Here is a 12321-nt window from a genome sequence, read left to right as displayed (position 1 = left end):
CGAGCTCTCGCTAGCAACGCAACGCTTTTGCATACGATAAACGAAAAATCCCGGTTGGCATAAAATGCACGGCATTGCCCTAGCGTGGCGAGGATGGTTTCTCAATCTCTGGTGTAAGCGAATGCCCGCGAAGGGACAGCGCAGTTGATTTTCTTTGTTCCGCCTGGGGGCTCGGAAAGGATGACTTTCGTCTTTTTCCTCTATATATCCCCCCTCCCCCCCTCCCCTATTTATTTGCTTGTACTCAACGACGTACCGCTTTTTTGGAATGGCCTATATGACACTGAAATTCGTAATCAAAACGCAGGAAGGTGGTTTCTGTACTATTTGCGTCAAACAGCTCCAGCGTGCTTACTCTGTATACGTCCCGCTACATTTTACCAAGATGTGAGCAAATTCCGCCAACACTAAATTTTACTCAAATAGTACTGAAAATAAAATTGCTCAGGCATCACTGCCCGGCCGGACCATTACAATATGCTTATGCGAGTTTTCAGAACTTTAGATTATTTTTTCGAAACACGTACTAGTCGATCGAATTTCGTATGAAAGACTGACAGTACTCAGGTAATTTCGCAATAATTATCATGTTCGTGGTTTGCTCTGGAGGGTTAGTTAGTGTCTTACCGCGCGCGGGTGTACCGCGGAGTAGGCACCGCGACTTTGCGTGTTTTGCTTCGCTGCAGTGCACCCGCGTGCTAAGGGGAAAGCATTCCTCCTTAGTGAGACGCGACACGATTTCTGAATACAACTTCAGCTTGTATTCAGACTGCAATATCTTGGCGGTACTCTTTTTTTTTTTTTTCAGTTTGAGATTTAGCTAGATATTTCGTTATTGCAAAAAGATTTATATGCACTCTTTTGGAGGTTTATTTTTTATGCCATCTCATTTCCTTTTAATATAATGAAAGGTAAACAAAAAGGAAGGACGACGAAAATCTCTCGTTCGTCAACACGCTCGTGCAACTCTCTCACTTGTCTAGCTATCGCTTTGAAATAGGTGTGAGTAAATCGGAACAAAATTGGCAGGAGCTGTGGATGGAAGCTTGGGAAAAACCTTAACGAAATCATCTGGATTGTGTGTGTGTGTGTGTGCTTTTTTTTAGAGTTTTGTTTATTTGCTGTTTTTGGTATAAACTTTTACATATAAATTGTAATTGACATTCATGATAAAAGGGCAAGCGCTAATGCTCCGAAAGTTGTTTGTGCTGCTCCAAAATTTACATTTGGTAGCTTCAAGAAGTGCTCCGAAGTGACTCATGCCAGGCACATCACTGGAAACGTGACTACGCAGCACGCCGTTTCGTTTTGCAACTGATATTGTATCAGAAAAAAAGGTGTATTATTACACCCCTTGTCCCATATAATACACCCCAAAACTTCAATTAGACGTACAGCGCCCCATAATCGAACAGGCGGCCCCAAAGTTTACGAGGGGCTTGATAGCCGTCTGGGACAACTTATTATGATAGCTGATGTACGTATTATTGACTACAAAAAACATTATCGGAGTTTTCTTGGCCCTACTACAAAAGCTCAGTGTTTTCTTTCTTTGGTCTTTGATAGGTACTACATAAATTTAACAAGTTATATGGCACCGTTATCAAGCCCCTGGTAAAATTTGGTGCCGTCTGTTCGACTATAGGGCGCTGTATGTCGAAATGAAGTTTTGGGGTGTATTATATGGGACAAAAGGGTGTAAGGTGATATCCTTTTTTTTTATAGAGTTTTTAGGTACCAGTCTCGCTGCTTCTATACAGCGTGCAACGGACACTCTGTTCACTGCAGACACGATGACGGAATTACATGCGCATTTGCCTCGAACATATTCATACGTATGTATGATTTGAACACGTCTAGAGACGGTTTTGGTATGCGCAATGTGACCGGACTGTTATGCAATGAAGAAACACGTCTCTGACAGTGTCTGCCGACGGTCTCTCGTTCACTGATGCCATGGATTACCCAGTACACGACTGGGTGTAATGCATTGCTTATGTACTGGCGTACACCCAGTACATAACTCGTGGTAGAGAGACGTCTGTTGAGAGAAAAGGAAGAAAGGAACAAAATGGCAACTCGAAATCTCGTTTGCCCCGTTATGAAAGGCCGCGCGCCATCTTTGTGCCTTGTTTTTCTTTTCTTTCTTGTACCTCTTTTACGAGTTCTCGCGAACGCTAAACGAGGTGGCATTAGCCCGGCACACTCGCGCCCCTCATTCTTTTTTTTTTTGTCTCTCCACTTCATAAACACGCGTACATACGCCTTCATTACTGTCCTCGTTATTGGCCGTAAAGCACGCCAAAACAACGCGCTGTCGTGGAGGAAACCAGAGATAAGGCGCGCCCCCAAGTACGCACCAAGATTTCAAGAGCCCCCTCTCACGGTAACCCATTCGCCGCGGTGCTTAAAGCGCGCCCCGGGCTACATTCCATTCGCCCCTAAGCTGACAGCGCGGCTGAAGCTACGTGCCCGTTGGACCAATCACGCGTCTTTCTTTCACCACGTGATCACGCTCCCGCCCGTGCCCACGGGAAGATAGCGGGGTTCGGGCGACGAAAGGGATAGGTCCGGTGATTGCATATATCTCCTCCGCACTGTCAGCTAGGGGCGGAACGCAGTACGAAAGTGCCGCTCGTACACTACACGCGGAACGGGCGTCGCGCGCTTCGAAGCAAGGAGCCCCGCCGCGCGCGCACGTATCTGGCCCCTTTATTTGGACTCCGAGCCGCCCTGCGAGCGTGGCAAAGCGATGCACGCGGCCACGGTTAGCCGTGTGTTTGTGCGCGCGCGTGTGCGCGGATTTGTGCTCCGGCAACGTCTCTGGCCGTATAATTAGAAGGGGCGCACGAACGCACGGTCTTGCTTGTTTGCAGCGGTGCTGAGGTCGGGCTGCGCAGCGAGCAGGCCACCGCGCGCCGCGTGGCACGGCGCGAGAGGTCGCTCGACCCTTCCCCCGGTCCAGACTCGGCGGATGCAGCCCTTTAACGGCTAATTTCCGCGAACACGAACGCGAATGGATCCGGCCGCTGCTCTGCTCCGGTCTGCTGTTGCTGCTGCTTGCTAGTTCAGTCCGTACCTCGTATTATAATTAATTTTTTTATTTATTTATTTTCGTTTCGTTAAGCGTGCAATGTTGATGCCGCGAACATGCGGGCAGTAGCGGGAGTTTCGGTTGTTATTAGTGTAGTAACGGCGGCTTTCCAGCGTATTCTTCTGTTTATTTTGCTTACTTTTCTTTTTAAACTTTAGTTTTGTAGCATTTCGAGTTGGGGTCCTTGAGGTGGCGTGTTATTTGATAAAAGCTGGCTTGCTTGCTAGGTTTTGTGGTGGAGGGGATGGGTCGGGGTTGGGTCTCCGAGCACGCTGTGACGGCGAAACGCAATTTTCTCTGTTTCTGAGACATTGTGTTTGCTCGTCCGACGCGAATTTCGCTGATCACGAGCGGGAGAAAGGCGGTGGTCGTGTCGTACCCGCATTGTCTGGGGGTCGGGCGCGGTGTTTGCGGGGAGGTGCCGGAGAAATGCAAACGGGGAGGCGGCCGCGCGTGACGCGTCCCTTTGTTGACTTCCTTGTTTGTTCGCCTCTTTATTCGTCAGCTCGGCTAACTCGAAATCACGGGTTGGCCACTCGTCCGACGCCTGATTAGTGTACTCCCCGTGTTTCCGCTTTGCGGGGAGTTGCCGTCTGTATGCGTAATTTGCGTGCGAGTGAAGCCGAAGCTACAAACGCGAGCGCGTGTTACCCTGGACGAAGCTTGTGCTGCCCGAGCGGCGAGCGGTCGTGCTCGGCGGGAACATCAAGCGTTGGTTCTCGTAGCTTCTGCTACGCAGCCGCGCAGCTAAAGCGAAAAAAGAAGTGGGATCCCCGTAATCTCTTTACGGTGAAGGCTGCATGCCATTGTGCCTCCTTGGCCATTCGGTGTGACGTTGCAATATTTTTGTTGGACCCAGGGCTGCAGCGATGAGGTACGATATGAAGATGACTGGCACTAAATCGGAAGCTCATCCGTCGAGACGCGCGTCATTAGCGAGTTTTAGTAGACCGTGTTTCCCGCTCCGGTAGGCCACTCCGCTACCCGGAACTCTACAGCCAAGGCCATCGGCGCGCAGGCGCAGTGGCGGTTTCTTCGTTACGGAGGGCTAGTGGACTGGGAAACACGGTCTACTAAAACTCCCTATTCTCGTCATTGTTTGTGTACCGGTTGGGCCGCAGTCGCTACCCTCAAGCTGCGACCAGAAACTCCGCCCTCAGGGCAAGCCCGCTGGCTTCCGCAGTGCTTTGGTTGCGCGTGCCTACGCGTTCACATTTGTATTAGCATGGGAAGAAAGTCCGCGCCGAGGGCGGAGCTTTGAGTCTGAACGTAAGGGTGGACGGAGTGTAGGGGGTATTCATTGGACGCCATATTTGCGGGGGATGTTTAGAGAGCATGCTCAGAAGGAGCGTACATTAATAGGCTGCTAGTACCGGCCGGCAATCTTGATGGTGTGGAAAGCACGTTGCAAAAGAACTGTGGAAGTTCGCCGTCAGCACGCGCTCAGCAGTCGCGCGCACAATCGGTTATGACGTCACATGACGTCACTGTTGGATGGACCTGCCACCTGGGTCGGCTATAAGAGGGCCTGCACGACAGTGGATTAAACAGAATGTACCTCGCAACTGATGTGATCACTGCTTGCGCTGGAGCCACTCCCTATATATATATATATATATATATATATATATATATATATATATATATATATATATATATATATATATATAATATATATATCTTTTTCACAAGGGTGCAGCTATCTTGAATGTCGTCAGTTCAGGTTCGGTAAAACATCGTTTTGATCTCTCCACGCCGCTGCAAGATGTTCACGAAAAATACGTGATTGTCACTCCTTCTTGTTTTGCCTCACCCCTATTTTCTCGCATGTTCCAGGTTGGGATGTTTTATTATTTATTTCGTTCCGCATGCCAGATACGGAACCCACATGACTGAGGAGGACAGGAAACAGAAAATATCTATAGAAGCAGTCTCGTTGGATCGAAGGCGTGCGTATGAGCACGGCTGTGTCTCGAAGTCTGCGTCCGTGCGTGCGGGCGAACGGCCGTCGGCCCTTCTCGAAGAGCCAAGGTAGAGAGCGGGCGGTTGTGCAAAGCTTCCCGAGTGTTCGAGCGCAGCCGTGTATAGCTGCCAGGAACGTCCCGCGCGACCATGACGGAGTGTTCCTTGCGATCGAATTCTATAACCGCGGTTCGGAAATTTTCGCCCTGAAAGTTTTGACCGATAAATTCCTCCTCTATGCGCGGCGTGGGGAAATGCATCAGGAGGCGCCGGGGAAAAAAGGGGCCATGAAAAACGAGCGCGGCGTGCGAACTTTCTCAGGGGCACTTTGGGGAAATGCGCGCGCGCTGTACTGCGCGCCGCTCTGCACGCCGGCGAAAATTTTCGCGAACCAAAAGCTGTTTAACGAAATCGAAAGTGCTCCAGTGTGGCAAGCGGCGTGCAAGTGCGGAAACGCTGGGAAATAAAAATGAAGGGTAATGTCGATAGACGTGAACTCGTTTAGGCTTTTTTTTCTTTTGCGTTTCTTTTTAACAGTTTCCAAGGATGCTATTGCACGAAAACTGCGGTATAGCGGAAGCGGGGCTTGATGGATGTTCCCGAAGAAAGTGTGAAGAACGTTGTCTTTAGCCGAAATGGCCGCTCCAGTCATACAGCTGCTATGTAATTTGTGTGGAAGTTTGATGGTTGTCGCTTCCGATTAGAGTGGTTTTCTCGGTGTCTGCGTAATTTGTCACTTTGCTTTATTTATTGGGTGGCATATACTTTTTACGTTTTTTTATTTTTTTTTTATTTATATACGTACAAGTAGGAAAGACAAGTTATTTCTACTTTGGGGCATCCTGATGCCGCCTACTTGGTGTCGGTTTTCGGCTGGGTCGTTGCGAATTAGTTTTATGTCATCAAAAAGAGGGATCAGTCAGCGAGTGACTTTTATAACTTTGCCTCCATCTTTGATATAGTTGAGACACGATGCAATGCAAAGATTGGTACCCATTTCTCGCCAAATGCTACGTGCTGGTGTCGGAAAAATAATTCTAGCTTGATTACTCCTTTGTGTTGGTTTGTGTTTGACTTTTTTGCGTTTTTTTTTGTTAATACTGTTTAATATATGCAGTTGAAGTCGCACTTGTAGCTTTTTTTTTTTAATGTTATTTTGGTTTTTATTATGAACTTGACCGCTAGAGCATTTGTAAGAAAATAAAAAATAAAAAAGTCGTTCTCCGACTTTGTTTTAGGAAGAAAAAGTTCTGTTCAGTCAAGACTATTGAAAATCTCACCGTGTAGTGTAGATGATGTGTCAAGGGTGCAAACTTTGGCTATGCCTTACCTCCAATCCTCTTCAGACTTCAGGCTTTCAGACTTCGTTCTTCTGTCCGTTTTTTTTTTTTTTTTGGTTTTTACACTTAGGGTTACTATGGATAACATTCACCAGCTCGCCTGCGGTTTTTTACTTTTCTCCAGTGTCATCGTAACTTTTATTTTAGTGTGGTCTTTTGATTTAGTAGTTCAGAAGCTTTTAGTTTGTATCACTGTGTGTGTGCGTGTCGTAGCTCAAAAGCATTCTATATTTTTTTGTGACCTCTAGCTGTCTAGCAGGTTTTTTTTTTTTTTTTCTTCTTTTTGTCTTAACCGAAAGGTGGTTTTGTTTTGTAGGTTTGTGATGTGGGTGAGGGGTTTGTTGAATAAAACTAGCATCAAGGCTGTATAAATATACAAGCAACACTATTTTTTTTTTAATTATTAGCTGAGATAGAGACTCTGTCTGCCCCTTTTGCTTTTTCTTTCTACTAAAAAAAAAAAAAAGTTTTAGTTTCGGGTTAAAATCAATATTGTTTTCTAGCCTTGCTTCTGAAACTGTCAGGCTTATGGTCGCATCGGTGTTAACTCGGCTTTGTCGTGGTGGTTTGCCATGCCTTCCGCTAAAACAGAAACACAGCGCTGGTGTTTCGCGCCGGGGTGCGATGGAGGATGCTAGAGCCACTAAATGCGCTACGTTTAGAGTATTGGCACTCTGTTCCACGATATTGTTGTGGTCGCCGCCATCTTGGTGCTTGTGCACAGCAGACGCAGCTGTCGATCGTCATAATTCAAAAGTGAGACTTCCTCAGCATTAGATTCGGTGTTGGAAAGCTCATGTAATATTGCTTTGATCTGTCGCGAACTGTTTAAACATTTGTGGAGGACGGAAAAACGTTTCCTGTGATTTCAGATAAAGCTTCAGATAATTGGCAACCATGATTTTAAGCCACGAATCGGGTAAGTGCCTTCACGCTGTAGCGTAGCGCTCATTTAGTGGCACTAAAGTATACATGGGGATAAGCTATTCCTTTTTCTAGCACCGAGAATCCCCGACGCGTTTCAGAAGTGGGACCGCGCGACCCCCGGGGTTGACCAGCCTCTCGAAGAAAACTCCGCCCTACGCGAAATGCTTTTTGACGACAGGTGGGTACATCCGTGCACCGCCTCGCGCTAATTAAGTGGAAACCGCTACAAGTACTTAAAGAAAGAAAAGTGTTAGCATTTACGAAAATTAATACTCCATATGTTAGGTAGGCCGGTGCAACCAAGAGCTGCATAACACACAGCCGTCGCGCTTTCTCTTTCTGCGTTTCCCGAGATGTTTACAGCGCCCCTTTCCAAGGCGCCACCATGCGGTATCCGCGCGCACCAGGACCAAGCCTCGGCCTTAGCTTTACACACCACCCCTTCTCTCCCTCCCGCTCTCATCCCGTCGGGGATTACAGCTTTCTTCCGAACCTTTGATGTCTCATGAAACGCGCCTTTCAGTTCTCGCTTGCCGCCTCTTTTAAGTATTCTGCCACCGGCGTTGGGACCCGGGCGACCCGGGGTGTATGGGGACGTTATCTCTTCCGGCCTGCCATCTCGTGGCAGCAGCCCCTTTCACCCTGGATCGCCTACGAAGGGAGCCTAGATTTAAGAGAGGGAGCAACTCGAACCGCGGTGCGCGCTTGCAGTTAGTTGAAAGGCGGACGTTTCCTGCTCAAACTGATTGCTAGTGCGCAGGCGCGGCGTCGTAGCGTGGTGAGGAGCAGAGCGGGCGGAGAGGGAAAATTGAATGCCGTGCAAGTAACTAGCGCAGCTGGGGACAAGTGAGACGGAGAAAAATTGACACTCCCTCCCGCGTGGCCCTGACACAAAGTCTTAACCCTCCCTCCCAGTGGGCCCGGTGTTGGGGGCTACGGCGATAAGGTTTGACCACAGGAAAATTGGCGGCTCGCCGGAGGAAAAAAGCGAGGGGTGATGTTTTCTTTAAGGTTTTCTTCGCGATTTTTTAAAAGTCACTTGACGGTTTCCCACACTGAATGGGGATAGTTACAGAAATGCAGAGGGGAAGAACAATTGGTTTAGAAGAGCGAGGGTAGGAATCATACCTACTTTCGTTTATTTCCGTTTCTAGGCTAGGTGGCGCAAGCTACCGCCCGTTATAAAGGGTACAGCTGTTAGTATCCATCCAGACATGCGGAGCAACGCCTCCTAGGTAACAAGGCCGTACTGCTGAATTTTCAGCGTCACATGAGAAGGCCTACACGAGGCACGGATTGGACATGAGTGCGGCGTCAGCGCCCGGCGTACACTCGTGTCTTCACTGATTGGAAGACGAGTTCTCAGCGAACGCTGACGCGACGCTCGCGTCCAATCTGCGCCCCGCGTCTGCCTCCTCGGGTGACTTCGAAAATTCGGCACTACGGCCTTGTCATCTATAGAAGGTGTTGGAGGGAGACGGCTTGATCAACGCCCTCCTCGCAGCTTGTATTGCAAACGCGGCCCACGAACCACGTGATCTGGATCCAGCATTTGGAAGCACTCTGCATCGTCCAGGCACACGACGCCTGCGTAGCTGTGCAGCCAGCGTCTGCGGCGGGGCATCTATGCCGGGTTACCCGACCCGGTTCTTGCCGGATATAAATGAGATCTCGGCTTGCGGCGGGGATATTGGGGATTCGGAGTGTGCCAGGGGAAATCTCCCCAGAAACGCGCGCGGGCATTTGTAGGGAAAACTTTCCACCGCCGACAAAGCCGACGGAAACAGCGGAAGAAAACAAAATGGAAACCTTCGTGGAACGCTATTAACTCTAGGCGTGCTTGCGTCGAAATATCCTATTCGATTTGGGGTTGAGCGATCGAGTGAGATTTCTTTTTTTTTTTTCGTCTTAGTGGATTGATTCTTTTTCCTCTATTTTGTAGCCTCAAGGAAAAAAATACGAATCTTTTTTTTTTTTTTGTCGGTATTGTTTTGATAGTTCGGGGAAATTTGGCTTTACGGCTAAATAAGAAATTCAAATAAATCTATTTCGAAGGCCGGAATATCATTTCGGGCGCTGGCTCCAAACCACATGCTTCGAAGTAACATGAGTTGTCGGTGCCAGGAACACGATCTCCTAAAATATAGGTCAATAGCGATTTTTTTTTTTTTTTTTTTTGTTTTGCTTGTTTACGTTGTTCTGGCTTCTTGCCCACTAAGATGTAGACAAGAGGAAACACATTATAGGTGTGATTGCAACCCTAAAAATGCATGCTACTTTCGCTTTTCCGGGCTGGTCCACACTCCGGCCTTAGAGTGCCAACCTTACCATATTTTGTGTTTATTAGCACGTCCCATTGACTGCACAAATTTTCAGCGTGAATTGTAACTTGAGATTTCTTTGAAGATACAGAAAGGCATTTGATGCGATATCACACACTCTGTTGCAGCAAATGTTATCTACTATTCAAATACCAGATACACTTCTTAAATGGCTTGAAGCTAATCTCGTTGGAAAAGAGCAAAATGTGGTCCTCAACGGTCTGAGTTCGTCAAATGTAAGCGTCTTATCGAGGGTTCCTCAAGGATCTGTGCTCGGTCCCCTTTTTTTATATACATAAATGATTTAGCTGTGAATATTATATATATATGCCGGTGATTGCTGTGTTTACCGTGACATTACATGCGAAGCGGACTCTGAGCTTTTGCAGAATGACCTAAACTCTATCTTATCGTGCTGCGAAACATGGAAGATGACTCTGAACTTAAACAAATGCAATCTAGCCAGGTTTACTAACAAAAGACGATCTCTGCGCACAGAATATTTCCTTGGTGGCACAAGCTTAGCTGTTGTTCCAGAATATAAGTATTTAGGGGTTCTGTTTTCCAGAGAACTGGAACGCTCATGTTAATCTGTCCTCTAAGGCTAGCTGCACGTGAAACTTTTTTAAAACGTGACTTCAGGCAGGCACCCACAAAACTCAAAGAAACTTTGTATATGGCGAACGTGCGTCCGCTCTTAGAACACGCTTGCACCGGGTAGGATCTTCACACGAAGACAAGTATAGATGAACTCGAACGTAAACAGAAACGTGCTGCGCGGTTTGTGTCAGGCGACTATGATATCTCGAAAAGCTCGTCTGTGTACTAGATTAGGGTGACCTTCGCTTGCAGACCGCCGAAAATATCGTAGATTATCCTTATTTTATAACATATTTAATCGCAGAAATAGCGTTGATAGAGAGAAATTCTGTCGAGACTGGTTATAACGAATTCATTTATAACGAAATAGCGGCTACAGCGAAGCGATCACGATATTCCATTCCCTTTCGCACTTCGTTAACCGAAGTCGGTTATAACGAAGTAGCGGATATAGCGAAGTGATACCCGATTCCTGTTGACTTCGTTATAACCGGTCTCATAATGGAACAGTGCGAATGGTCGCAAGGACAGTACCATTATGAATCCGTACCAACTCGCCCAGTTATCCTGTTTGCTAAACCGGTCTCGACAGTACATTAAACAACCAACCTATATGCTTCTCCCCGTACAGATCACCCCATGAAGGTCCGCAAATACAGGGCACAGAATAATTTAGACACATTCAAGTATAGTTTCTTTCCCCGTACAGTACACGATTGGTACAATTTACCAGCTCAAATTGTCTCCGCTCCACATTTTTCATTTTTTTTTACAATTCTACAAAATGTTTTGTTACATTAGTTATCTTTGTTTGCTGTTAGTATTTTGTTATCGACTTTTCTTTGTGTTCCTGCTGTAAAGTGGCTGGGGTGTTATCATCTAGACATATTTTGTTGTTGCTGTCATTGTGAATCCTCCCATAGTCCTCTGTTTTTCTATATGTACTTTGCATTTGTGTAAATTTTGTACTGTCTTCCCCGCTAGAGTAATGCCCTAGCAAGGGCACTGTAGGTAACCGAATAAATAAATAAATACATATTTTTCTTCGTCTTGTTTCTTGAGGGAACTGATGCACGGGCGCTTTTTAGATAGTTTGATTTTAACCGAGGGCCCAGATCGATAAGGGGGACCGGAAGCTGCTACCCATGCATGCCGTCCCAGGAATCCGAACGGCGGAGCGCTACGTACAGACCGACTCCACAATTCCGATCCCGAGTTGAGTGCTCCAGCAGGTCACGAGGATTGAATATGGGTCAAAAGGATTGAAGTGATATATTGAGTCAGAAGATCCAATAGGAGTCCAGGCACAAGAGGCCAAACGAGGCACGAGATCCACGCTTCGAGTTATCCAATATGGGTGAATTAAGACCCAACGAGCTGAGGGATCCATCGAGTCATAAGATCCACTATCGGAACTCCTGACTCGTTCGTTGGATATCTTATATTGGATCTCTTGAGTCGATGGATGTCGTGACTCGTTGGTTCTCTTACATATGTTGGATCTCTCGAATCAATGTGTCTTTTGACTCGTTGGATCTCTTGACTCGATGGATCTGTTGACTCGGCCCTCACGTGATCGTTGGAGCTCTTGACTCTTTGGATCACTTAACCGGAAACGTACAATCCCCAGAGAACAGGAAGGACTTGCGCGGCTTGTACACCTGCGAAACGTCGCCTTCTCCAAACTCCCGTCAACGAAAGCGAATGCGGCACGACAGTGCAATGGCAGGAAGCTCCGAGTGTCATCCCATTGTCCACCCTTACAAGTGCCCAGAGGTTTCACCGGGAGGGAGACCTCGTAACACCCCGCGCACACGCATGCACGACGAGGCGTCGGGGCGATGCTACGATAAAACAAAGAAGGAAAGGCGATAATGAAGCTGCTGTGGGCGGGTGCCACGCCGCTTCTCGTGAGCGAGAAGGTGCTTCTTCGCTTTCTTCTGCGCCGCAACGGTGCGTGACGCCACGGTTGCCCGGAGTATTCCGGCCGTTGTCGTGAGAACGGGTGGCCCACGGACGGAACCCGCCACCGTGACCGATCGAGAGTTCGCTGTCCCGACGAATGTCGAAGCGCCTC

General features: G+C 47.6%; 1 protein-coding gene across 1 annotated transcript in view; it reads right to left on the bottom strand.

The window, feature by feature from the left end:
• The window catches only part of LOC8027741 (neural cell adhesion molecule 1), a 534141-nt gene that overhangs the window by 217331 nt on the left and 304489 nt on the right, over positions 1 to 12321 (bottom strand). The gene's annotated exons all lie outside the window — the stretch shown is intronic.

The sequence above is a fragment of the Ixodes scapularis genome, unplaced genomic scaffold, assembly GCF_016920785.2.
Source record: "Ixodes scapularis isolate PalLabHiFi unplaced genomic scaffold, ASM1692078v2 PGA_scaffold0__279_contigs__length_252992795, whole genome shotgun sequence".
In the NCBI taxonomy this organism is placed as follows: Eukaryota; Metazoa; Arthropoda; class Arachnida; order Ixodida; family Ixodidae; genus Ixodes; species Ixodes scapularis.
Note: the sequence above shows the minus strand (reverse complement) of the source record. Positions and strands in the feature narration are given on the sequence as shown.